The 27,509-nt window shown below is 38.4% G+C and overlaps 1 protein-coding gene across 4 annotated transcripts in view; it reads left to right on the top strand.

Moving 5' to 3' along the window:
* The window catches only part of APC (APC regulator of WNT signaling pathway), a 140,254-nt gene that overhangs the window by 13,938 nt on the left and 98,807 nt on the right, over window positions 1–27,509 (top strand). Inside the window, exon 1 of one of the 4 annotated variants that reach the window (XM_029215998.1) lies at window positions 23,842–23,889. The exons of the other annotated variants lie outside the window; for them this stretch is intronic. The gene's annotated coding sequence lies outside the window, so the exon portion shown is untranslated. Of the gene's footprint in view, window positions 1–23,841; window positions 23,890–27,509 lie in introns of those variants that run through there. 4 annotated transcript variants of the gene reach the window in all.

The raw sequence follows: 27,509 nt of genomic DNA, 5'->3' as shown, positions 1-27,509 counted from the left end.
ATATGTCATGTTTTATTTTTATTTTTTAAAATATTTTTTGGTATACCTCAGGGACAGAATATAACTTTTGAATCTTTTTACTCACATCTATTTAAAATATTGTAGGTACAATTTGCATTTGATTTCTGAGATTAAATCTATTAAATAGGTTAAACACACAGGTTAGAAATCACACTAGGCAAACTAAATTAGTCTTTACATAAATTGACTTTCTTCTGTGGTTGCAAGGATGTTGAAAATTTAGTATAACATACCAATATATTTTTATTTTAAAGACACATTTGATGTTAATCACAGCTCTTAGTATGAAATGCCATCCATCACTTTGTGATTACATTGGTGCATCAACAAAATACAAAAGCTCTTTTTTGTATTTTGTTCTCTTTTAAGGAAACCTAGACTTCTTGTATTTGTTTACTTGATTCTTCCTTTTTTTCTTTCTGCTAAAAGAAAATAAGTTGAAGATTCTTGTTAATTATAGTTCCTTCACTTCCCTGCTATGTTAGATTTAAACAGTGGTTGTTTTTGGTTTGCTTACTTCCCTTCAGAAAACTGAAGGGTGAAATGAGGTGACAGAGAATTTTAGGAATCAGTTCTCTCATGTGTGCCCCTTTCCCACACCTTTTCCTTTTTAAATACGTGAAAACAGAGGCCCGAGGTAGTCTGGGTGACTTCATTTGCCTAAAGTTACACTGAACTGATACCCAGATCTCTTCCTCATCATAGTTTCTTGAGGTTCTTTTCAGCCAGATGATTCCATTAGCTATACCAGACGTAGATAAGATGATGATTTATCTGTAACTATTAAGATCTGATAAGTTATTAATGCATCTTGATTAGCCACATGTTTATTGCAAATGCAATTAATTTTATACTTCCTAAACTCAGTTCGTGAGTCTAGTGTTTAATTTTGTAAAGTTTGCTGTCTGTGACTAAACTCAGGTGTGTCTGTCTCGGTATTCAGTCTCAGCATTTGTTAATGTCTGTGCTGTTCCTGAGTTGGACTCTAACATATATTTTCTGGAGATTTTTACTTCAGTAATATCACCTGTAAAGCAACTCTTATGTTAGAGTAAATACTTAAGACAGTGGATGAATGACACTGTTCTACTATGATAACACATTTAGCGTATTTAGTCATTGTTAAATAACTGGTTGCCAAAATCTACAATGCTTGCCACACATTTTCCCTGTTGTATTCATCCATGTTCATTAGAGCCTGATTTTAGTACCTCTGTTTAATTAGGCCTAGGGCATTTTCTCACTGTAGTCATTCTTTCATTTCTTCTGTCTTTGCTCTAGTTTCATTTCAGAGATGCTGATATCTCTTCTAATATTTCAATGGCATTTCTTGTATGGCTTTGGAGTTCTAACACAAGAGTTTTTCCTCTGCCTTCTCTAACAAACATCAAGTTACATATTAGTATCACTGAAAGATGATATTAGCTATCAGTTAAGAAAATAAACTCTGGTTGGAAAAATGTCACACTGGACAAAATATACAAATGTATTTTAATTATATGCTCATTTAGTGCTCAGTTATGTGCTCACTCATATCACATTATCCTGATGAATTACTGAGTTAGGTCTCAGTTAAAACTAAGTTTGAATTTTCACAGAAATTTAATGCTTACTCAAAAACCAAAAGCCATGTGGGAGAAAAGTCAGCTCTGTTGTACCAATATAATGTGTTATGCCAGCTTTAAAATCCAGTTTTGCTTCACTTTTATAGAAGAATTTACATTCTATCTGTTGGAAGTACATATTGGTAGAATTTTTTTCCCACAACTTAATGATATTTTATGATGAGTTGCCACATACTATGATTTCCTATTAGTTATATTGGACTAATGAGATTCTTCATTTAGTGTACAGTTAGGTCTTTGACAAAAACTTTTTAATCTCAATTCTGATAACAATCAGCTAATTAAATATTATTATTAAGGGCTTCCCTGGTGGCGCAGTGGTTGAGAGTCCGCCTGCCGATGCAGGGGACACGGGATCGTGCCCCGGTCTGGGAAGATCCCACATGCCGCGGAGCGGCTGGGCCCGTGAGCCATGGCCGCTGAGCCTGCGCGTCCGGAGCCTGTGCTCCGCAACGGGAGAGGCCACAACAGTGAGAGGCCCACGTACCGCAAAAAAAAAAAAAATATATATATATAATTATTAAGACCTTGAGGACTGGACTTGAACCATGACAGTTTTCTTGCCAAAATGTAAGGAATTGAAAAGAATAGCTGAATGGGGAAAAGAGTTCTTCTCATCTTCTGTAAGCAGTGTTTGGTATACTGCTTTACTATATTCCTGAAAAAAGTAGATTATTGTACGTAATTTTAAAAAATTCTGTTCTAATCTGTCTCACCATTGCTGAGTTGCAAATTAAAATCTTTTATTTGGCTTTTAATTGGTTCTTAATGAAGTTGTGTAAGGCACTCTGTAAACCTAGTAGTGGAGGCTTCTGGTTTTATTACTTAGGTTACCTATATTCATCATTTAATTTAAGTTTGGGGTATTTTACAGTTTTCGTCATAACTGACACTTATGTCTCATTATATTTGTCCATTTTTTATTGAAATTAAGGACCAACCAGTGGCACAGGAAGACATCTCTTTGTTAAAAGTAAATATATTTAGGTTTCTAAATCAGAAGTAATTTGCTTTTCTTCAGTGGAAAATGAAACCTGGATTCAAGTCTGGCTCGGCCTTTAACTAGATCAGGACAAATCACTTGACCTTCCTGTGATTTAGCTTTTTCATCTATGAAATGAGGACATACTACGTTTGTTTGTTTGTTTGTTTAGGCTGCGTTGGGTCTTCGTTGCTGTGCACGTGCTTTCTCTAGTTGTGGCGAATGGGAGCTACTCTTCATTGTGGTGCGGGGGCTACTCTTCATTGCTGTGCAAAGGCTTCTCATTGTGGTGGCTTCTCTTGTTGCGCAGCACGGGCTCTAGGCACGTGGGCTTCAGTAGTTGTGGCTCGTGGGCTCTAGAGCGCAGGCTCAGCAGTTGTGACACACGGGCTTAGTTGCTCCGTGGCATGTGGGATCTTCCTGGCCCAGGCCTCGATCCCGTGTCCCCTTCATTGACAGGCAGATTCTTAACCACTGTGCCACCAGGGAAGCCCCATACAACGTTTTTAACTATGATTTTTTTCAAATATTTTTCTGAAGTGATATAGGAACAACTGTCATAACTTTTCTAAGGCAGATCTACATACACAATTTTAAAAATCATATTTCTCTTTTATGTTATTAAAGCCAGATTGTTTCTTATCATATCTTCTTGGTTGTTTCCGGAGTTGTAACATGTAACGTGCTTCTTGGCCTCAAACCTAAATGTAGGCACTAGTAAGATACTGAGATAATGTCTTACTTGGTACACTTTAAAAAGTAATGAGCATGATTTTGAATAAGTACTGAAGTTGTTTTAGGTTTCTCTTATTTTCAACATTAAAAAATGTAGCTTTGTCAGGAAAAGAGACTTTAAAATTTATATCCTTGAGCAGATGTTACATGCATGTAGTATACATTTCAAAAAGTACAAGAGAAAATGAAATGAAATGAAAATAAATTTCCTACCCCTGTTCCTTAGTTGCACACATCCCCTGCACAGAGGCAATCGCTGTTACCAGTTTCTTGTTTAGCTTTTCAAACTACAGTCCACAGAAACCCAAATCTCACAAACATAGCTGTTGGATATTCTTTAGAAGGGCAAATATATATTATTGTGGTAAAGTCTAATTTGTGCTTTCATCAGAAAGTAGCATTCTGGAACATGACATACTTAAGAATTTTAAATTATAATGATAACTCATTCAAGCTCCAGAACAGTTTTTCACTTCAGAAATTACAAAGCAGATACTGGAAAAGGATAAAAAGCTTTCTACTTGGGGGACCTTGAAGATGGCGGAAGAGTAAGACGCAGAGATCGCCTTCCTCCCCACGGATACACCAGAAATACATCTACACGTGGAACGACTCCTACAGAACACCTACTGAAGGCTGGCAGAAGACCTCAGACCTCCCAAAAGGCAAGAAACTCCCCACGTACCTGGGTAGGGCAAAAGAAAAAAAGAAAAAACAGACAAAAGAATAAGGACGGAACCTGCACCAGTGGGAGGGAGCTGTGAAGGAGGAAAAGTTTCCACACACTAGGAAGCCCCTCCGCGGGCGGAGACTGCGGGAGGCGGAGGGGGGAGCTTCGGGACCGCGGAGTAGTGCACAGCGACGTGTGCGGAGGGCAAAGCGGGGAGATTCCCGCACAGAGGATCGGTGCCGACCGGCACTCACCAGCCCGAGAGGCTTGTCTGCTCACCCGCCGGGGCGGGCGGGGCTGCGAGCTGAGGCTCGGGTTTCGGTTTTGGACGGAGCGCAGGGAGAGGACTGGGGTTGGTGGCCTGAACATAGCCTGAAGGGGTTAGTGCACCACGACTAGCCGGGAGGGAGTTCGGGGAAAAGCCTGCACCTGCCGAAGAGGCAAGAGACTTTTTCTTCCCTCTTTGTTTCCTGGTGCGCGAGGAGAGGGGTTTAAGAGCGCTGCTTAAAGGAACTCCAGAGACGGGCGCGAGCCGCGGCTAAAAGCGCGAATCCCAGAGACGGGCGCGAGCCGCGGCTAAAAGCGCGGACCCCAGAAACGGGCGGGAGACGCTAAGGCTGCTGCTGCCGCCACCAAGGGGCCTGTGTGCGAGCACAGGTCACTCTCCACACCCCTCTTCCGCGGAGCCTGTGCAGCCCGCCACTGCCAGGTTCCCGGGAACCAGGGACAACTTCCCCGGGAGAACGCACGGCGGGCCTCAAGCTGGTGCAACGTCACGCCGGCCTCTGCCTCAACGTCACGCCGCCTCTGACGCCGCAGGCCCGCCCCGCACGCAGTGCCCCTCCTTCCCCCCACCCCCACCCCCGGCCTGAGTGAGCCAGAGCCCCCGAATCAGCGGCTCCTTTAACCCTGTCCTGTCTGAGCAAAAAACAGACGCCCTCCAGCGACCTACACGCAGAGGCAGGGCCAAATCCAAAGCTGAGCTCCTGTGAGCTGTGAGAACAAAGACGAGAAAGGGAAATCTCTCCCAGCAGCCTCAGAAGCAGCGGATTAAAGCTCCACAATCAACTTGATATATCCTGCATCTGTGGAATACCTGAATAGACAAGGAATGATCCCAAATTGAAGAGGTGGAATTTAGGAGCGAGATCTATGATTTTTTTCCCTTTTCCTCTTTTTGTGAATGTGTACGTGTATGCTTCTGTGTGAGACCTTGCCTGTATACTCTTGCTTCCACCATTTGTCCTAGGGCTCTATCTGTCCATGGTTTTTTAAAAAAATTTTTTTTCTCAATAATTAATTTTAATTGTAATAACTTTATTATACTTTACCTTCGTTCTTTCTTTCTTTCTTTCCTTCCTTCCTTCCCTCCTTTAGACAACGAATCACCCCAAATTGAGGAGGTGGTCTCTGAGAGCAAGATTTATGATTTTTTCCCCCTTTACCTCTTTTTGTGAAGGTGTATGTGTATGCTTCTGTGTAAGATTTTCTCTGTATAGCTTTGGTTCCAACATTTGTCCTAAGGTTCTATCCGTCCCTTTTTTTTTTCTAAATATTTTTTAATTCAATAACTATATTATACTTTATTTTATTTTTACTTATCTTCTTTCTTTCTGTCTTTTTTCCTTCTTTCCCTCCTTCCTTCCTTCCTTCCTTCCTTCCTTCCTCCCTCCCTCCCTCCCTCCCTCCCTCCTTTCTTTCCTTCTTTGCTTCTTTCTTCCTTCCTTCCTTTCCTCCTTTCCTTCTTTCTTTCCTCATACTTCTACTAATTCTCTCTACTTTTTCTCCCTTTTATTCTGAGCCGTGTGGACGAAAGGCTCTTGGTGCTTCAGCCAGGAGTCAGGGCTCTGCCTCTGAGGTAGGAGAGCCAACTTCAGGACACTGGTCAACAAGAGACCTCCCAGCTCCACATAATATTAAACGGCGGAAATCTCCCAGTGACCTCCATCTTAACACCAGCACCCAGCTTCACTCAACGACCAGCAAGCCACAGTGCTAGACAACCTATGCCAAACAACTAGCAAAACAGGAACACAACCCCACCCATTAGCAGAGAGGCTGCCTAAAATCATAATAAGGCCACAGACACCCCAAAACACACCACCAGACGTGAACCTGCCCACTAAAGAGACAAGATCCAGCCTCATCCACCACAACACAGGCACTAGTCCCCTCCACCAGGAAGCCTACACAACCCACTGAAACAACCTTAGCCACTGGAGACAGACATCAAAAACAACGGGAACTACGTACGCGCAGCCTGCAAAAAGGAGACCCCAAACACAGTAAGATAAGCAAAATGAGAAGACAGAAAAACACACAGCAGATGAAGGAGCAAGATAAAAATGCACCAGACCTAACAAATGAAGAGGAAATAGGCAGTCTACCTGAAAAAGAATTCAGAATAATGATAGTAAGGATGATCCGAAATCTTGGAAGTACAATGGACAAAATGCAAGAAACAGTTAACAAGGACCTAGAAGAAATAAAGATGAAACAAGCAATGATGAACAATGCAATAAATGAAATTAAAAGTACTCTAGATGGGATCAATAACAGAATAACTGAGGCAGAAGAACGGATAAGTGACCTGGAAGATAAAATAGTGGAAATAACTACTGCAGAGTAGAATAAAGAAAAAAGAATGAAAAGAACTGAGGACAGTCTCAGAGACCTCTGGGACAACATTAAACGCACCAACATTCGAATTATAGGGGTTCCAGAAGAAGAAGAGAAAAAGAAAGGGACTGAGAAAATATTTGAAGAGATTATAGTTGAAAACTTCCCTAATATGGGAAAGGAAATAGTTAATCAAGTCCAGGAAGCACAGAGAGTCCCATACAGGATAAATACAAGGAGAAATACGCCAAGACACATACTAATCAAACTGTCAAAAATTAAATACAAAGAAAGCATATTAAAAGCAGCAAGGGAAAAACAACAAATAACACACAAGGGAATCCCCATAAGGTTAACAGCTGATCTCTCAGCAGAAACCCTACAAGCCAGAAGGGAGTGGCAGGACATACTGAAAGTGATGAAGGAGAAAAACCTGCAACCAAGACTACTCTACCCAGCAAGGATCTCATTCAGATTTGATGGAGAAATTAAAACCTTTACAGACAAGCAAAAGCTGAGAGAGTTCAGCACCACCAAACCAGCTTTACAACAAATGCTAAAGGAACTTCTCTAGACAAGGAACACAAGAGAAGGAAAAGACCTATAATAACGAACCCAAAACAATATAGAAAATGGGAATAGGAACATACATATTGATAATTACCTTAAATGTAAATGGACTAAATGCTCCCACCAAAAGACACAGATTGGCTGAATGGATACAAAAACAAGACCCTTATATATGCTGTCTACAAGAGACCCACTTCAGACCTAGAGACACATACAGACTGAAAATAAGGGGATGGAAAAAGATATTCCATGCAAATGGAAACCAAAAGAAAGCTGGAGTAGCAATTCTCATATCAGACAAAATAGACTTTAAAATAAGGACTATTACAAGAGACAAAGAAGGACACTACATAATGATCAAGGGATCGATCCAAGAAGATATAACAATTGTAAATATTTATGCACCCAACATAGGAGCACCTCAATACATGGGGTAAATACTAACAGCCATAAAAGGGGAGATCGACAGTAACACATTCATAGTAGGGGACTTTAACACCCCACTTTCACCCATGGACAGATCATCCAAAATGAAAATAAATAAGGAAACTCAAGCTTTAAATGATACATTAAACAAGATGGACTTAATTGATATTTATAGGACACTCCATCCAAAAACAACAGAATACACAATTTTCTCAAGTGCTCATGGAACATTCTCCAGGATAGATCATATCTTGGGTCACAAATCAAGCCTTGGTAAATTTAAGAAAATTGAAATTGTATCAAGTATCTTTTCTGACCACAACGCCATGAGACTAGATATCAATTACAGGAAAAGATCTGTAAAAAATACAAAAACATGGAGGCTAAACAATACACTACTTAATAATGAAGTGATCACTGAAGAAATCAAACAGGAAATAAAAAAATACCTAGAAACAAATGACAATGGAGACACAACGACCCAAAACCTCTGGGATGCAGCAAAAACAGTTCTAAGGGGGAAGTTTATAGCAATACAAGCCCACGTTAAGAAGCAGGAAACATCTCGAATAAACAACCTAACCTTGCACCTCAAGCAATTAGAGAAAGAAGAACAAAAAAACCCCAAAGCTAGCAGAAGGAAAGAAATCATAAAGATCAGATCAGAAATAAATGAAAAAGAAATGAAGGAAACAATAGCAAAGATCAATAAAACTAAAAGCTGGTTCTTTGAGAAGATAAACAAAATAGATAAACCACTAGCCAGACTCATCAAGAAAAAAAGGGAGAAGACTCAAATCAATAGAATTAGAAATGAAAAAGGAGAAGTAACAACTGACACTGCAGAAATAAAAAAAATCATGAGAGATTACTACAAGCAACTCTATGCCAATAAAATGGACAATCTGGAAGAAATGGACAAATTCTTAGAAATGCACAACCTGCCAAGACTGAACCAGGAAGAAATAGAAAATATGAACAGACCAATCACAAGCACTGAAATTGAAACTGTGATTAAAAATCTTCCAACAAACAAAAGCCCAGGACCAGATGGCTTCACAGGTGAATTCTATCAAACGTTTAGAGAAGAGCTAACACCTATCCTTCTCAAACTCTTCCAAAATATAGCAGAGGGAGGAACACTCCCAAATTCCTTCTACGAGGCCACCATCACCTTGATACCAAAACCAGACAAGGATGTCACAAAGAAAGAAAACGACAGGCCAATATCACTGATGAACATAGATGCAAAAATCCTCAACAAAATACTAGCAAACAGAATCCAACAGCACATTAAAAGGATCATACAGCATGATCAAGTGGGGTTTATTCCAGGAATGCAAGGATTCTTCAATATACGCAAATCAATCAGTGTGATACACCATATTAACAAATTGAAGGAGAAAAACCATATGATCATCTCAATAGATGCAGAGAAAGCTTTCTACAAAATTTAACACCCATTTATGATAAAAACCCTGCAGAAAGTAGGCATAGAGGGAACTTTCCTCAATATAATAAAGGCCATATATGACAAGCCCACAGCAAACATCATCCTCAATGGTGAAAAACTGAAAGCATTTCCACTAAGATCAGGAACAAGACAAGTTTGCCCACTCTCACCACTCTTATTCAACATAGTTTTGGAAGTTTTAGCCACAGCAATCAGAGAAGAAAAGGAAATAAAAGGAATCCAAATCGGAAAAGAAGAAGTAAAGCTGTCACTGTTTGCAGATGACATGATACTATACATAGAGAATCCTAAAGATGCTACCAGAAAACTACTAGAGCTAATCAATGAATTTGGTAAAGTAGCAGGATACAAAGTTAATGCACAGAAATCTCTGGCATTCCTATATACTAATGATGAAAAATCTGAAAGTGAAATCAAGAAAACACTCCCATTTACCATTGCAACAAAAAGAATAAAATATCTAGGAATAAACCTACCTAAGGAGACGAAAGACCTGTATGCAGAAAATTATAAGACACTGATGAAAGAAATTAAAGATGATACAAATAGATGGAGAGATATACCATGTTCTTGGATGGGAAGAATCAACATTGTGAAAATGACTCTACTACCCAAAGCAATCTACAGATTCAGTGCAATCCCTATCAAACTACCACTGGCATTTTTCACAGAACTAGAACAAAAAATTTCGCAATTTGTATGGAAACACAAAAGACCCCGAATAGCCAAAGCAATCTTGAGAACGAAAAAAGGAGCTGGAGGAATCAGGCTCCCTGACTTCAGACTATACTACAAAGCTACAGTAATCAAGACAGTATGGTACTGGCACAAAAACAGAAAGATAGATCAATGGAACAGGATAGAAAGCCCAGAGATAAACCCACGCACATATGGACACCTTATCTTTGATAAAGGTGGCAGGAATGTACAGTGGAGAAAGGACAGCCTCTTCAATAAATGGTGCTGGGAAAACTGGACAGGTACATGTAAAAGTATGAGATTAGATCACTCCCTAACACCATACACAAAAATAAGCTCAAAATGGATTAAAGACCTAAATGTAAGGCCAGAAACTATCAAACTCTTAGAGGAAAACATAGGCAGAACACTCTATGACATAAATCACAGCAAGATCCTTTCTGACCCACCTCCTAGAGTAATGGAAATAAAAACAAAAATAAACAAATGGGACCTAATGAAACTTCAAAGCTTTTGCACAGCAAAGGAAACCATAATCAAGACCAAAAGACAACCCTCAGAATGGGAGAAAATATTTGCAAATGAAGCAAATGACAAAGGATTAATCTCCAAAATTTACAAGCAGCTCATGCAGCTCAATAACAAAAAAACAACAACCCAATCCAAAAATGGGCAGAAGACCTAAATAGACATTTCTCCAAAGAAGATATACAGACTGCCAACAAACACATGAAAGAATGCTCAACATCATTAATCATTAGAGAAATGCAAATCAAAACTACAATGAGATATCATCTCACACCAGTCAGAATGGCCATCATCAAAAAATCTAGAAACAATAAATGCTGGAAAGGGTTTGGAGAAAAGGGAACACTCTTGCACTGCTGGTGGGAATGTGAATTGGTTCAGCCACTATGGAGAACAGTATGGAGGTTCCTTAAAAAACTACAAATAGAATTACCATATGACCCAGCAATCCCACTACTGGGCATATACCCTGAGAAAACCAAAATTCAAAAAGAGTCATGTACCAAAATGTTCATTGCAGCTCTATTTACAATAGCCCGGAGATGGAAACAACCTAAGCGCCCATCATCGGATGAATGGATAAAGAAGATGTGGCACATATATACAATGGAATATTACTCAGCCTTAAAAAGAAATGAAATTGAGCTATTTGTAATGAGATGGATAGACCTAGAGTCTGTCATACAGAGTGAAGTAAGTCAGAAAGAAAAAGACAAATACCGTATGCTAACACATATATATGGAATTTAAGGGGAAAAAAAAATGTCATGAAGAACCTAGGGGTAAGACAGGAATAAAGACGCAGACCTACTGGAGAACGGACTTGAGGATATGGGGAGGGGGAAGGGTGAGCTTTGACAGGGCGAGAGAGAGTCATGGACATATACACACTAACAAACGTAGTAAGGTAGATAGCTAGGGGGAAGCAGTCGCAAGGCACAGGGATATTAGCTCGGTGCTTTGTGACAGCCTGGAGGGGTGGGATAGGGAGAGTGGGAGGGAGGGAGACGCAAGAGGGAAGACATATGGGAACATATGTATATGTATAACTGATTCACTTTGTTATAAAGCAGAAACTAACACACCATTGTAAAGCAATTATACCCCAATAAAGATGTTTAAAAAAAAAAAAAAAAGCTTTCTACTTAAATCTGATTATCCAGTACTTCAGTGTGGAAATCCTACTGGCTTGGAGTTTAACAAAAGCAGCCCCATGATTGAAGATAATTCGGAGAAATCTGACAAGGATGGCTCATTTGCTAGCTACCCAAGGTGTTTGTGAGGAATTTCCATTGTGGGTAAGGTGAGAGAATCTGTGTGTTTTGCTTATTCCCTGTCTACATGAGCAACAAATGTTGACTGGGGCTAGAGGATCTGCTTCTAAGGTCACTCACTCACTCATTTGGCTGGCAAGTTGTTAGTGGTTTGGGCCCCATGTTGACCTTTCCATAAGGTTACCCTGAGTATCCTTATAACACAGAGGCTGGCTCCAGAGTAAGCAATTCAGGAGACCAAGGTAGAAGCTAGAATGTCTTTTATGACCTAGCCTCAGAAGTCACACACTTCTGCAGTATTTTACTGGTCACACAAGTCAGCTCTATTCAGCATGGGAGAGCACTGTACAAAGGCTTGAATAGCAGAATTTAAAGATCATTAGAGATAATCTTGGAAATCTTGGGTTTTCAGTAAAGATCAAACTAAAAACATTAAACAAGACATACTTAACACACACACACACACACACACACACACACACGGGCAAGAATAAAATTCTGCTTTAGACATTTAGTTTTTAAAAAATCAGAATTTGTTTTTTTTTCCCCTAGGGGAAGGGTAGCTTAAAACATTGGTTGACCAGAAACTGGAACTTTATCAGATTAGGGCATGTTAAGAATTTAGAAAAAAAATTTTTCTTTACTTACATGGAAATGTTTGAATATTTGTTAATTGGGCAAAATGGTTGCCAAAGGTGATTTTGAGCTTTTTGTCTTATTAACAACATAAATTAATAAGTAAGTGTGTAGTCAAAATTGCCAAAGTAAGACCAAATAAAACAAATTTCTCATAGAGTGTAAAATTTTGTGTTTTTTTCCTATTATACTTTCCAATTGAAAAAGCCTTTGACCATTAAATAACTATAAATTAGTAATAGTATGCATTATGACTTCTGATTATTTCTTCTTTTGAGTAGGAACTAGCAACTAGTTCTGTTAATTTTTGTAGATCTTGCTGTAATCATGTACCCTTCCTTATTTGAAATGTTTATATTTTTCATTGCCTATAAGATATCTAAAATTTTTAACGTAACAGACAAAATCTAAATCTCTGTCCTAAAAAATTCCTAAACATCTTTGAAGGCTAGTTCTTTTGCTGCTTTCTCTCTGAAATCTTTCTTGATTACCTGGCCAGAAATTATCTAACCTCTCATCCTTTGATGTACATGTTGCCTTGTATTAAAACTTTTCTTGTGCACATTTTAGATCCCCTATCAGATTGTAAGTTCATGTCTTATTCGTCTTTATATCATCTACATTCATGCATTCAACAGTGTTATTGAATGCTTACTTTGCACCAGGCACTGTTCTAGGTGTGAAGGAAACAGCAGTGCATGAGAATATAGGTTCCTGTCCTCATGGCATTTGTATTCTAGTTTAGGAAACGATGATGAGGGAGACAGAAAATTAAACAAACAGATACATAGGTAGAACCTTTTAGATCTTAAATGATTTGAGGAGAAAACAGTATGATGTGATAGAAATTTAAGGACAGTACCAGTATTGATTCAATGGTCATGGAAGGTCTCTTTGAAGACGAGACATTTATGCCAAAGCTGAATGATACAATAGAGCAGTCATTTGAGGATTTGGGAACAGAGTTCTTGAAGCTGAAAGAGAGGCAGTGCAAAGGCATTAGAGAGAGAGAAGAAAGGGGGAGTTAGGGAGGAGGGTGGGAATGGGAGCAGGAGGTAGGTTATACAGAGTCTTGTAAACCGAGTTAAGGAATTTGAAATTTATTCTAACTTCATTTGGAAGCCAGTGAACAGCTTGTAGCTTTTAAGGGCTTGTGATTACATTGGGCCCACCCAGGATCACCTCCCCCTGCCCCCTTTTTTGTTGTTCAACAAGTATTTATTGAGTGTACCGTATGACTAGCACAGTATTAGGCACTGATTTGCATTATTGAGCAAGAAAAGATTTTAACCCAAAAATGTAAAAACAAGGCAGAAGTGACCTTCATTCTCAAGGAAAGTCCATGTCTAAAGGCCCAGGACTGCAGTGCTCTGGAGCTGGCCTACTTGAATCTCAAGGGTTTGACTGCGGCTGTAAGAGTTATTCCTTACAAGTTACAAGTTTCTTTTCTCATGTCTCCACATGGTTCTTCATCTGCAATAAAGCACTTATTTTATTACATTCATACTTGCCTCAAAAAAAGCAGATGTTTTCAGTACCATTATTGGATAAATTTCAACTAAACAAAGCCAAACAAACCCTGCCATTGATCACTCCTGAACTTCTGGGCAAGGGTCACAATGCTCTGGGGGTCATCTTCCCCATATAAGCTCATCCTTCAGAGTGTGTTACCTCCTTTAGGGGCGCAGGATACCATATGACATGCAGAGAAAGTGCTGAACCAGTGACAGGTAGTGAATTTCATCTCCCTATTTTAAAGTCAGCCAATTAATAACTTTAATTACATCTGCCAGGTCCTTCTTACCATGTAATGTAGCGTATTCACTACTGTAACACCAGGGCATATTTAGCCTAACACACGTTTAACATATTTAACATCATACAAGGGCAGTGAAGCAGAATTAACTCTGACAGAGTAGCCTTTTTTGAGTCATTCACAGTTTTCTGATTTCTTTTGCCTTTGCTTATATACCCACTGTCAGTCATTACCTTGTATTTGCCACACGCCCATAAGACAACCCCAAACTGTTTCTCTTTAGTTATTTAACTAAATTAGCATGACAATGTGAAAATGTCTCCTGCATTTAAAGAAATTTTGTTCTAGATATCTTCCAGAGAAATCTGTGGTTACCCATTGATAAAAATTTATGGGTCAAGGGGATTTTTTGTAGATTCCAGATTGACATTTTCAAAGCTGTTTGAGATTTCTTGTTTTCACTTATTCTGATTACTAAAAAATGTATTCACTCAATAAGGATTTATTGAGCACCTACTACTACAGAGCTAGGTGCTGCAGTAATCATCAGGATGATAATAATTGAACAAGTAACTTTTTATGAAGCGTGAGGCTCTGAAGGAGGAAGTACAAGCTGCTCTCGGAGATGACACACAGTTGTCCCTTGGTATCCAGAGGGATTGGTTCCAGGACCCTGGAGGATACCAAAACCCAGGGATGCTCAAGTCCCTTATATAAAACAGTATAGTATTTACATATAACCTACACATATCCCTCCCACTATACTTTAAATCATCTCTAGATTACTTATAATACCTAATACATTGTAAATGCTATGTAAGTAGTTGGAAGCTGCTTGGCAAATTCAAGTTTTGCTTTTTGGAACTTTCTGGAATCTTTCCTGTATATTTTTGATCCATGGCTGGTTGAATCCTAGCTTTTAAGGGCTTTTAAGTACCTACTGTACTTAAATCTAATTAGAAGATCTAACATGAAGTGCTCATGAGACCTGGAGGGTGAGGCAGTTTGACCAACACTGGCTTAGGAGGCAGACTGCCACTTCACTATGTGGGGACCTGAGTGAATTTTGAAATTTCTTTGAGCCTATGTGTGTGAACAGTGATCTTTTTTTAATCTCTATAGACATTCAAGTTAGATGAATTTACTGATTATATATATTTGCTGATCATAATGTCTGCTACTGGTTTAGAAGATTTATCATGAAACTAACAAAGTTTAATGCACCTAATTTCATGGACCCTTCCTAGGTTCTTTTGCAGCAGCAATAGCAATTTTGAATTAATTTGTATTTTCCTTAAGGAAGGCTCCCCCATAATTTATATATGATCCTGAACCCCACAAAATCTGGATCTGCCTTAGGCTACAGATTAGATGAGAAAGAAATGTTAATTTCTCTCTTCTTCTCATGTTGTGATTTCAAATTGTGTCCCAAAGGCACTTAACTTTTGGAAAAAAATACAGAAATTATGTGTGTTAGGTTGTGGAATTTTATAAAATAAAGAAAAATTGAAAAATTTATTTTTTTCTGTGAATTTGGCTTTTTATTTAGATTCCTCATATAAGTGATTCCATGCAGTATTTGTCTTTTCTGCCTGGCTTATTTCACTTAGCATAATGCCTTCGTGGCCCATCCATGTTGTCCCAAATGGCAGGGTTTCCTTCTTTCTCATGGCTGAATAATACTTCATTTTGTGTGTGTGTGTGTGAGATTTTTATCCACTCATCCATTGATGGACACTTGTTTTCATATCTTGGCTGTTAAGAATATGCTGCAATAAACATGGGAGTGCAGATCTCTCTTCCTTTGGATATATACCCAGAAGTGTGGTTGCTGGATCATATGGAAGTTAAACTTTAATTTCTTGAGGAACCTCCATGCTGTTTCCATAGTGGCTGCACCAATTTACATCCCCACTAAGAGTGCACTGGGGTTCCCTTTTCACCACATCCTCCCTAATATTTGTTATTTCTTGTCTTTTGATGACAGCCATTCGAACAGATGCACGGTGATATCATTTTGGTTTTGATTTGCATTTCCATGATGATGGGTGATGTTGAACATCTTTTTATGTACTTGTTGGCCGTTTGGATGTCTTCTTTGGGAAGATGTTTGTTCAGTTCCTCTGCCCATTTTTTAATCCAGTTGTTTGGTTTGTTGGCTATTTAGTTGTATGAGGTTGTTATATATATATAGATAGATAGATATAGATATAGATTTTTTTTCGATATTAACCCCTTATTAGATATATGATTTGGAAGTGTTTTCTCCATTTTGATAGGTTGCCTCTTCATTTTGCTGATGGTTTCTTTCACTGTGTAGAAGCTTTTTAGTTTGATATTGTCCCACTTGTTCATTTTTGCTTTTATTGCCTTTGTTTTTTGGTGTCAAATCAAAAAAAATTATTGCCAAGACTGATGTCAAGGAGCTTATTCTGTATGTTTTCTTTTAGGAGTTTTACAGTTTCAGGTATTAAATGTAAGTCTTTAATCCATTTTTAGTTGATTTTTGTGTATGGTGTAAAATAGGGGTCCAGTTCATTCTTTTGCAAGTAGCTGTCCAGTTTTCCCAACATCATTTATTGAAGAGACTGTCTTTTCACCACTGTATATGTGTGGCTCCTTTGTCATAAATTAATTGACCATATTTGCCTGGGTTGATTTCTGGGCTTGCTATTCTGTTCCTTGATCTACATGTCTGTTTTTATGTTCGTACCATGCTGGTTTTTTTTTTAATTGAAGTATAGTTGATATACAATTATCATACTGTTTTGATTACTGTAGTTTTGTAATATAGTATGAAACCATGAAGTGTGGTGCCTCCAGCTTTGTTCTTTTTTTTTTTCTTTTTTTTCCTCCAAGATTGCTTTGGCTATTTGGGGTCTTTTGTGGTTCCATAGACATTTTAGGATTGTTTGTTCTGTTTCTGTGAAAAATGCTATTGGAGGTTTGAAAGGGATTGCATTGAATCTGTAGATCACTTTGGGTAGTATGGACATTTTAACAATATTAATGTTTCTAATCAGTGAGCATGAAATATCTTTCCATTTATTTGTGTCTTCTTCAATTTCTTTCATCACTGTCTTATAGTTTTCACTGTACAGATCTTTTACTTCCTTGGGTAAATTTATTCCTATGTATTTTATGCTTTTTTATGTAATTGTATATCTGGCATAACATCAATCATCTTTAAGAGTGCCAAAAGTGGGCTTCCCTGGTGGCGCAGTGGTTGAGAGTCCGCCTGCCGATGCAGGGGACACGGGTTCGTGCCCTGGTCCAGGAAGATCCCACATGCTGCGGAGTGGCTGGGCCCGTGAGCCATGGCCGCCGAGCCTGCGCGTCCGGAGCGTGTGCTCCGCAACGGGAGAGGCCACAACAGTGAGAGGCCCGCGTACCAAAAAAAAAAAAAAAAAAAAAAAAATGAGTGCCAAAAGTATAATTAACCAAGCTGTTTTTAAAAATCATTGAGGTTGTTTCTAAAATTTCACTTGTGGAAACAATACTGAGTATCTTTGAATATAAATCTTTGTGCATGTACCTGATTGTACATAAGATAATTTCTTTTAACTGGACTTATTTCAGTATAAGCATTTTAAACATTTTAAGGATTTTCAAAAGCTACTGCCTTTTATTTATTTATTTTTTTTTAATTTTTGGCTGTGTTGGGTCTTCGTTTCTATGCGAGGGCTTTCTCTAGTTGTGGCAAGCGGGGGCCACTCTTCATCGTGGTGTGCGGGCCTCTCACTGTCGCGGCCTCTCTTGCTGCGGAGCACAGGCTCAGTAGTTGTAGCTCACAGGCCCAGTTGCTCCTCGGCATGTGGGATCTTCCCGGACCAGGGCTCGAGCCCGTGTCCCCTGCATCGGCAGGCAGACTCTCAACCACTGCGCCACCAGGGAAACCCTGCCTATTTTTTAAAAATGTATCCTCACTGACCTGCAATATTATTTTAAAATATCATTGCCTATTTAATTGGTGAAAATGATACTCTTTTGTTTTTGTTTTCTTTGATTCCTTAATGTAGTAGAACATATTCTGTGTATTTATTAGTCCCTATTGTTTTTCTTATGTTAATTGCTAATACATGACAAGGAAGCTTTTTGACAGGAAAAAGGAAGGTTTTTTTCCTCTGTAAGCAAATGCCTCAATCTGTATAGCACACTGAATTGAAAGGCATTTCAAAATGGTCTCCCTATCATAGTGCAGTAGGAGCTTTGATAGCAGAAGCTAGAGTGGTAGGTGGTGCTTTGCAATCCTGCCAGCACCCACCAATGCCTGGACCTCATCCTCAGAGATTCTGACTTAATGGTGTTTTTAAAACTTCTCAAGCTCCTAAAGTGATTCTACTGCGCAGCCACCTAACCTCAGAAACTTAGCCCCAAGGCTGCGTCACATATTTTTCACTTACAGGGCCTAGGGTTTTTATTTAAAGCATTCCATTTCCTCTGTAGAAAGTTATACTTTGTACTAATATTCATTATTCAGCATTTGCTCTACTATTATTCCTTGAGAGCATCTGCATTGGGTCCCCTTTGGAGATTAATTTTAACTCATTCCTTCTACTAATACTTAATGAACACCTGTTATGTACAAAATACTATGGTATACACCATGAGACGTTCAAGATAAAATCAGGTGTGGCTCTTCCCTCGGATTCTTATAGTCAGGAATGGGAAAGGAGATGTACACACAGAGCTACAATGTGTTTCTGCCATAAAAGGAGGGAACAATGGAGGGAAGAGGAGGGTGAGGAGTCTAGGAGTCTAGGTGGGATGGTAGATTACTTCATGGAAATGTATGTTTAAGCTGAATCTTGATTTGGACCAATAGAGCAATTAATAATCCTTTACTCATAAAACATATTTCATAGTTTATAAAGTTTGTTCACAGTTACACATTTGATCCTTATAACAGCTCTATAAAATAAGCCAAACAGTTATTCTCATTTTACAGATGAAAGAGTAGCCAAGTCTTAGGATAGTTAAGTAACATCCAGAGTCACAGAGCTACAAAATGAAAGACTCAGAACTTTAAACCTGATTCTTCAGTCTCCATATGCTGGAGCCTTCTACTGTACCACATTATAGTAAAGGCAGAAAGTTCAATGTCTAAGGTGAGTTTTAGAAATGGCTAAGTGGGGACTTCCCTGGTGACACAGTGGTTAAGAATCCGTCTGCCAGTGCAGGGGACACGGGTTCGAGCCCTGGTCCTGGAAAATCCCATGTGCCGCGTACCAACTAAGCCTGTGCGCCACAGCTACTGAGCCTGCGCTCCAGAGCCTGCGAGCCACAACTACTGAAGAGCGCACACCTAGAGCCCATGCTTCACGACAAGAGAAGCTGCCACAATGAGAAGCCAGCACATCACAACGAAGAGTAGCCCCTGCTTGCCGCAACTAGAGAAAGCCTGAGCACAGCACGAAGACCCAACGCAGCCAAAAAATAAATAAATTTATTTTTTTAAAAAAGAAATGGCTAAGTGTTTAGTTTGATTGGACTGGTATTAGGATGCAAGTTCTGGAATAGTTGAAGATAAAGCTTTAGTGTGGTAGGCAGAGTAATGGCTCCCTAAAGATGTCCAGTTCCTAATCCCTAGAACCTGTGAATATGTTAGATTATGTTACAAAGGGGAATTAAGGTTGCAGGTGGAATAAAGTTGTTAATGAGGTACCCTGGATTGTTGGATTCTTGAGGTGGGCCAATGTAAGAATGGTGTTTAAGTCCTTAAAAGAGGGAAGAGAACAAGATTCAGAGAAAGAGATAATGACAATAGAAGCAAAGTGACAGTGCTGCAAATTGAGAAGGATTCAGGCCACCACTGCTAGCTTTGAAGATGGAGGAAAGAGGCCTTGAACCAAGAATATAGTTGGTCTCTAGAACCTGGAAAGGGCAAGAAAACAGATTCTCCCTTAGAGCCTCCTGAAAGAAGTAGAGCCCTGCAGACACCTTGATTTTAGCTCAGTGAGACCCATTTTGGACTTCTGAACTACAAAACTGTAAGATAATAAATTTTGTTTTTTTAAGCCACTAAATTTGTGGTAATTTGTTATGGCGGCCATGGAAAACTTAATACCTGTAGGAAGCCTTTTAGCGTAGGCACTCTACAGTTAAACTCCAAACTATCTCACTTCCCACTGTCAGTAACAGAAAGCCATGAAATGTTCTTGAGCAGGGGTGTAAAAATCTATTTTGATATTTGCTGATTAGAGAGGAGAAAGATTGGAGGGAAAAACACTAAGATTCTATTATTGGTGCTAGAAACATTTCTTTTGAGAAACTTTTGCTTTTTGAGGTAACACAGAACACATCTATATGTCTGGCTTGTAGAAGACCATGTATATATCTCTCACTTAGTTTATACATCACTAAAAATCCAATTTCCATTGCAACATTTCAGCTCCTTCCCATGTCCCATGAGAAGTATAGAAACAATGGGAGAATTGGTCTTTGGTCTCTGACCCACTTTATTCTGTTCTTAGGATTTTTTGTCATACCCTAACCCAGTATGAATCTGAAGACTGGAAGATTTTTAAATGAATTTGAGCTTTATTTGGTTGCTTGGCACCTGGAGAACTTACACTAGCATGTGCTTTTACAATATATAATTATTATTTTTAAAGAAAAAAACTTTTGTTGATCTCTTTGTAGGCATAAATCTATATTTTATTCTGCTATCAATGTATCTGAGGTCTCCAGTAAAGAAAGAGTTAAGTATTAAAGTACGAGTTGAGATAACTGAATTCAGAGCACTGATTTTAACTCATTTTATTCTAGTTGATATTGTTGCCCATATTCTTATCAGTTTTTAAAATCACAAGTCTTAAATTAAGCCTAACAGGTTCATGTTAAAATAGAATGATTTAAGACTTTAAGAACCTATTATTTCTATTGAGTCATCAATTTTTTTTAAGTTACAGAAGGTTCAGAGGTTGTTTATTTTTTTAAGGTGCACTATGTGTTCATATTTATAACATATACTTACGAATATTTATTAAAAACAGTAAAGCTAATCATAATGAGCACAGATATTTGAAATAAGGGGCATGTTTGTCAGTACAGTCTTATAATAGCCTTAATGTATAATTTATTTCTATAGCAAATTTTGATCAGAAAATACTTTTAATGCGTACATATGTATGTAGCCTGAATAATAACATTTTATACAAATAGGGATGGCAGGAGCTTTATTCTGAGATACAGATAAACTAGTAGCACAAATTAATGCTTCAATGACCTCCATTGTTTTCAAATTTGGTCTAAAACATTTTGATTGTATATGTTTTTAATTGTAGTTTTAAAAATAGCTAAGTATATATATATGTGTATATATATATATTTGCGGTATGCGGGCCTCTCACTGTTGTGGCCTCTCCCATTGCGGAGCACAGGCTCCAGACGCGCAGGCTCAGCGGCCATGGCTCATGGGCCCAGCTGCTCCGCGGCATGTGGGATCCTCCCGGGCCGGGGCACGAACCCGCGTCCCCTGCATCGGCAGGCGGACTCTCAACCACTGCGCCACCAGGGAAGCCCTAGGTATATTTTTAATACAAAATTCAAATCAAACTTTTGTGGAATCTGAGAAAACTGGTTTGAAAATTTTACTGAAAAAATTCAGTTGGCCACATTGTAAAATGTAGTTTTTAGATTGGCTTGCTTTTTGATTGATTTGAGTTTTATTGATCGGTGAACATATAATGGTCATAGCTTTCTTTAAAATTTTGTCATTTGAAACACTAACTGTTACAACACATGTAATAAAAATTTAGACAAATATTTTGGCTACAAACTGGTATACTAAATAATAGCTTGAGTCATAGTCTGAGTCAAGAGTAATAGAGTTGTTTCTTAGGGTACTAAGAAGTTATTTTTAGGAGCTTCTAAAATGTATTCTTCCTTTCCAGAAGTTTTAGGCCTTATGAGAAATTATCTATTCAGAATTTGTCACAAATAGTTGATGACTGTATAAATAAGTCCTGTTCAATAAATCATGCACTTTCAGTAAGAGAATCTTGAAAGCCTTTTGTAAAACTAAGTCATCTTGACAAAAGAGATATTTAAGATAGAACCAAATTGATTTATGTTTCCTTTATTTCAAATATCAAGGGAAAGTGTTTCTAAATATATTTAAATTTTTATGTAATATATAATTTTTCTACTTACTAGTAAATTACTAGTAATATGTGGTTGATGTTTGTTCATTTGTTCATTCAACAAATATTTAGGGGGTATTTACTATATATTAGGCATTATAATACAGAGATAAAGAAAAAAATATACAGAAGCAGAAAGGAAAAGCAGAAATCACTCCATAGTCTCACCTTCCATGGATAACCACTGTGAACCATCCATTGTGTGTACATCTAGGAGCATTTTGCTATTTGTCTATTACTTTTCTAATTTATACCATTTTTAATAAAATGAAATTCTCCAAGTGTACTGTTTAACAGCTTGCTTGCTGCTTTTCATGCTATTAATTTGAAAAATTAAAAGATTATAGTAAATACATTTCATTAAAAAACCTAAAGTTAAGTATACTTTTAAATTTGAAATAGATCATGAAAACTGATTCCACCCCCATCCCCATTTAAACAGAATTTAAATCCACTTTAACTTCTTGGCAATTTGGATTTTGTCCTTCTAACTCATAAAAATTAGTAATTCAGGGACTTCCCTGGTGGTACAGTGGTTAAGAATCCACCTGCCAATGCAGGGGACACGGGTTCGAGCCCTGGGCTGGGAAGATCCCACATGCCGCAGAGCAACTAAGCCCGTGTGCCACAACTACTAAGCCTGCACTCTAGAGCCCGCGAGCCACAGCTACTGAGCCCACATGCCACAACTACTGAAGGCCGCGTGCCTCGAGCCCGTGCTCCGCAACAAGAGAAGCCACGGCAATGAGGAGCCCACGCACCACAACGAAGAGTAGCCCCCGCTCACCACAGCTAGAGAGAGCCCGCGCGCAGCAGTGAAGACCCAGTGCAGCCAAAAATAAAATAAATTTATTTTTAAAAAATTAGTAATTCAAGCTTCACTTGGTTAAATTTAAGTGAAATGCAGAATTTGCATTAAAATATTTAAGTCTCAGATTAGTAGTGACTAACAGCATTTACTGTGTCAGGGTCTGCTCCAAATACTGCTTCCTATATATTAACTTCTCTATTCACCATTTCTACTCCCATTTTGCAGGGGAAATGAAAGTGACTGAAGTCACACAGCTAGTAAGTGACGGGAGCAAAGATTCAGTCCAGACTGTGTGGCTCCATGATTCTGATCTCAACTAATCTACTGCCACCATAGCATTTCTGGAGACTGTATTTTTAATTCAAACACAGTTCCAGTGATTTACCTAACAAATCGGTGATACGTAATGTAAAATTATTCGTTTTAATACATTTAGTGAAATTCTTTTTCTGTGTGTTGCAAGCATGTAAATCTTAGCAAATCGCGAATGAGATGTAATTTATTACCCACCCACCGCCAGTTATCTTGTGCTAATCTTCCTGCCCCGTGGGCCTCCCCCACCCCCACCCCACCCGCATTATGCTTGTCTGCTTCCATCAGCTCCAGTGGGTTGCCCGGAGGTGGAGTCGGTGAGCACTAAGTGCCGGCTAGGGCTGGAGCCGTGGGGTGGGGCGGGGTGGGGCGGGGCCCTATGTCCTGCTGCGGAGTGCAGAGTGCGGGTCGGGAGTGCGGGTCGGGAAGCGGAGCGTGAAGCAGCTGTGTAATACGCTGGAGGCGGACCAGGGCGCTCCCCTTTCCCGTCGGGGACCCTCCGATTGGCTGGGCGTGGGCACACGTGACCGACATGTGGCTGTATTGGCGCAGCCCGCCTGGGTGTCACTGGAGACGGAATGGAGGTGCTGCTGAGCTCGGAAATGGGGTAGGTGCTGGAGCTACGATGGCCCGGCTAGCTGCCGGGGGAGAAGGAGGCGATTTTCCCTTGCACTGTCTAAAGCCGATGGTCTTTCCTTGGCACAGGGTCTGATGCCACATGCCAAGCGAGGAGGCAGGGGCGTCTCCCTCACCCCCCCACCATTGCAGCACAGGAGATGGATTTCCTGTGCTTCTGATCCAGGGTTTTTGACAGAAGAGGAAGAAGGGGGGGAGGGGTAGGAGAGTTAAGGGGAGTCTGGTGAGAAAGCTGTTTTTGAAGCTAGAAGGAGGTTTTGTTTTTATAATGCATGTTGACAGAGTCGAGTGGAATAACAGTATCTAAGGAAACGGGTAGAGGACAACAAAGAATGGAGCATATTCATGGCGAGGAGCAAAAGCTTTAGCCCACTGAAAGGCTTCTTTTCCTCCCTGGCCACAAGGACACATGCAGTGGTAGCCAGGGGAGGGGTTACGAAGCTGCTGCTGATGGCTGTTATGAACCTAGTGGAAAGGGCTCCTTGGGAGAGGAGGAAGAGGTGGAGGCAGGTACTGCAGAGCTTCAGTGGTGGTTTTGGTTGATACGTGAAATTTGGGTTACCAAAAGTGCCTGCTTTTGCAGTTCTAAGTGAACTGCCAGTGAATAGGGTGGCAAAGAGATACCAGTGTCTTTGTTAGTTTTAAGACGCAATGTAATGCCTTTTTGCAGATGACTGCAGCAGTGCTTTTCTCCCTCCCAGGCTGGAAAGATAACTGCAGAGGAATAAGAACCCTTGCAGCATTGCTGGTGGTAGAAGTCTATTTACAAAAAGCCATAGTTTATCATTACAGCCTGGATAGAAAGAATAACTTAGTTTTTTAAAGTAGGAAGAATATCAGGCTATGAATGTTTTGACAGTGGAATTTATCAGACACTTTGATTCTGTATCACAAAAGAGATGCTCAGATTCTTTGCTTTAAATAAATCCTATAGGAAATCTTAATAAATTATGAAGCAGTGGATCTTCTCCTTTGTTAGTATAGCTTTATGCTATTAATTAGGTTACTCAAGAGTAAATCACTTTATAATGTAAATCACTTTGTGAAAAGTTATAGTGGTAAATTTTTCATAGGCTTAATATTTAAGGTCTGTGTTTATTAAGTAATTTTATATTACTCTGGTCAGTTTTAGATATCATTGAATAAAGTCTATAGGCAAATATTTCAAATTAAAGCAGTATGATTTTTCTTTTAGATGTATTTCTGTTTAGTGAATATTCATAAAATATACTCTTGATATAGACTGTTTCCGTTGCACTGTATTTTTGTTTCATTAAATGTCTAAAAACAAGTTTTCAGATTGAGTACAGTTTTAAATGCCTTATCTTAATGCCTATTTATGGTAGCCAGCTTGTCACACCTCCCTACTCTCTGAACAGGATGGCAGTGGCTTTGTAAAGCCCTCCAGGATCAATGTCTCTTAAGTAGTGTTTATGTAATAGAAAGTCTTGAAAGAACCTATAATTTTTGTTTCAGTAATTTTTTTCAAGATAATAAGGAATTGGACTTGAATAAAATTAGACTATGTAAAGTTTTCACTGATAAATAAGCGATTTTATTCTTTATTTTTAAAACTATTTTTGCTTTAAGAATTATTTAGTTATGGATATCAGGGTTAATAGTTCTTAGGATCTCTTTTTAAAATCTGATGGAAACTGTACCTAGAATTAAAGGTGTTGCATTAAATTTTCAAGTGAAATTTATTTATTTATTTGTTTGTTTTTTGCAGTATATCCAAATTTTCCAGAAGATCCTTCAAGATACTTTTTCAATAATTTAAAAAATTTTTTTCAAGTGAAATTTAATATCTAATACCATTCATTTCTTTGAACTTCAATTGGTATAGTTTTTGAGAGTTTATGATTCTTATTTTTACATAAATTATTTTATGATTTAAACAGCTCAATGTAGCATTATTTTCATTTTAAACGTTAGATTATTCCTAATTGCATATGTTGTGACTTTATCCAAGGTCATGTATTGTATAAGGATGTAAAGAACATAAGTCTTCTATTTTGTTCTAACTCTATGAAACTATCATCTTATTAATCAACTTAAACTTCAACTAAACAGAACAGTATTAGATAGAGATAGTTTTTGGAATTAAATAAGAAATAAAGAACTAAAGTAAGACAAGTTGATTTCTTTCCCCTTGCATTATGAAATACCTAATATAAGACTGTACTGTTGGCTTTAGTGGTCTTTGAAATTATTCATTGTTAATTGATATTGCCAGAATTGAGCTATTAAGGAGTTCAAAAGTTAAATATTCATAAGTAGGTCTATGGGTTTTTATTTTACCATTTTTCTCTATTTTTTTTTCCTAATTTCACATAATTTAACAGTCCTTTTATATTAAATGTTCTTTTTAATTTTGACCTCCCTCCTCTTTTTTTCTTTTTTGTTTTTGTTTTTGGTACTACACTCTGGAATTTTACATAGCACATAAGATAGGATAGGGCAATATAATATAGAAAAGATGACTTGAGGAAATACATTTGAGTACCTACTAAATGCCAGACCTATAAAGGTTCAGGAGAGTCAAATAAGACATGGAAACTAACCTCTAAGAAACTTACAATAGAACTGTGTGAAATATTATTGCTATTGCATTGAAAACACTGATTGCTTTGGCTACTTCTAGGATCTTTAAAGATTTGTATCATCTAAAATGTCTTCTAACTCAAAGAATGTGGTGGTTTGCTCTTTGAAACACCATGCCTTGTAAAATCTGCTTGGAATAGCGATAATTCTGAAAAGCAAATTAGTTTTGAAGTATTAAGTGCCTTGAATGTAAAATGAGGTTAGATGAAGTGATTTCTAGATCTTCTAGTTCCAATAGTCAATAATCTGTGGTTCTTGATGTCTGTAAGTTCACCTCTTAGAAGGAAAGCTACCTAGACGGTTTCTTATTTTGGTATAGGTGACATCTCATATGTTATATAATAGATATGTTCTTGAAAATTGTTTTTGTAAATCAAATCATGACATCAGTCCATAAAAGGCAAGGCTTCTCCCCTTTATTCTCAGGCCCTATTCCCACTCCCCATTCCCACTCCCCTTATAGGCACTCATTCACATATGTTCTTAAATATGCGTTAATTCTTGTGAAATATTTAGCATTTTGTCTTTTTTATAGTTAATGAGGGTTTTTTTAATTGTGGTAAAATATACATACATAAAATTTACCAGCTTAACCATTTTTAAGTGTATATATAGTTCTGTGGCATTAAGTACGTTCATATTGTTGTGAGTGTATCACAGTCCATCTCCAGATCTTTTTCACATTCCCCAACTGAAACTCTACCTGGTAAACACTAACTCTCCATTTTCTGGAGAGTTAGCAACTCTCAATTCCTGGCAACCACCATTTTGTTTTCTTTCTCTATGAATTTGACTTCCCGAAGAACCTCATATAAGATATGTCTTCAGGTTTCATCCATGTTGTTGCATGTGTCAGAATTTCCACCTTTTTTGAGGCGGAATAGTATTCCAGTGTATGTATACCACATTTTGTTTATGCATTCATTTTTCAATGGACACTTGGGTTGCTTCCACCTTTTGGCTTTTGTGAATAATGCTGCTCTGTAC

Source organism: Monodon monoceros, unplaced genomic scaffold, assembly GCF_005190385.1.
Source record: "Monodon monoceros isolate NGI ecotype Baffin Bay Population unplaced genomic scaffold, NGI_Narwhal_1 Super_Scaffold_12, whole genome shotgun sequence".
Classification (NCBI taxonomy): domain Eukaryota; kingdom Metazoa; phylum Chordata; class Mammalia; order Artiodactyla; family Monodontidae; genus Monodon; species Monodon monoceros.
The sequence above is the reverse complement of the archived record's forward strand: the minus strand, read 5'-3'. Positions and strand labels throughout refer to the sequence as shown.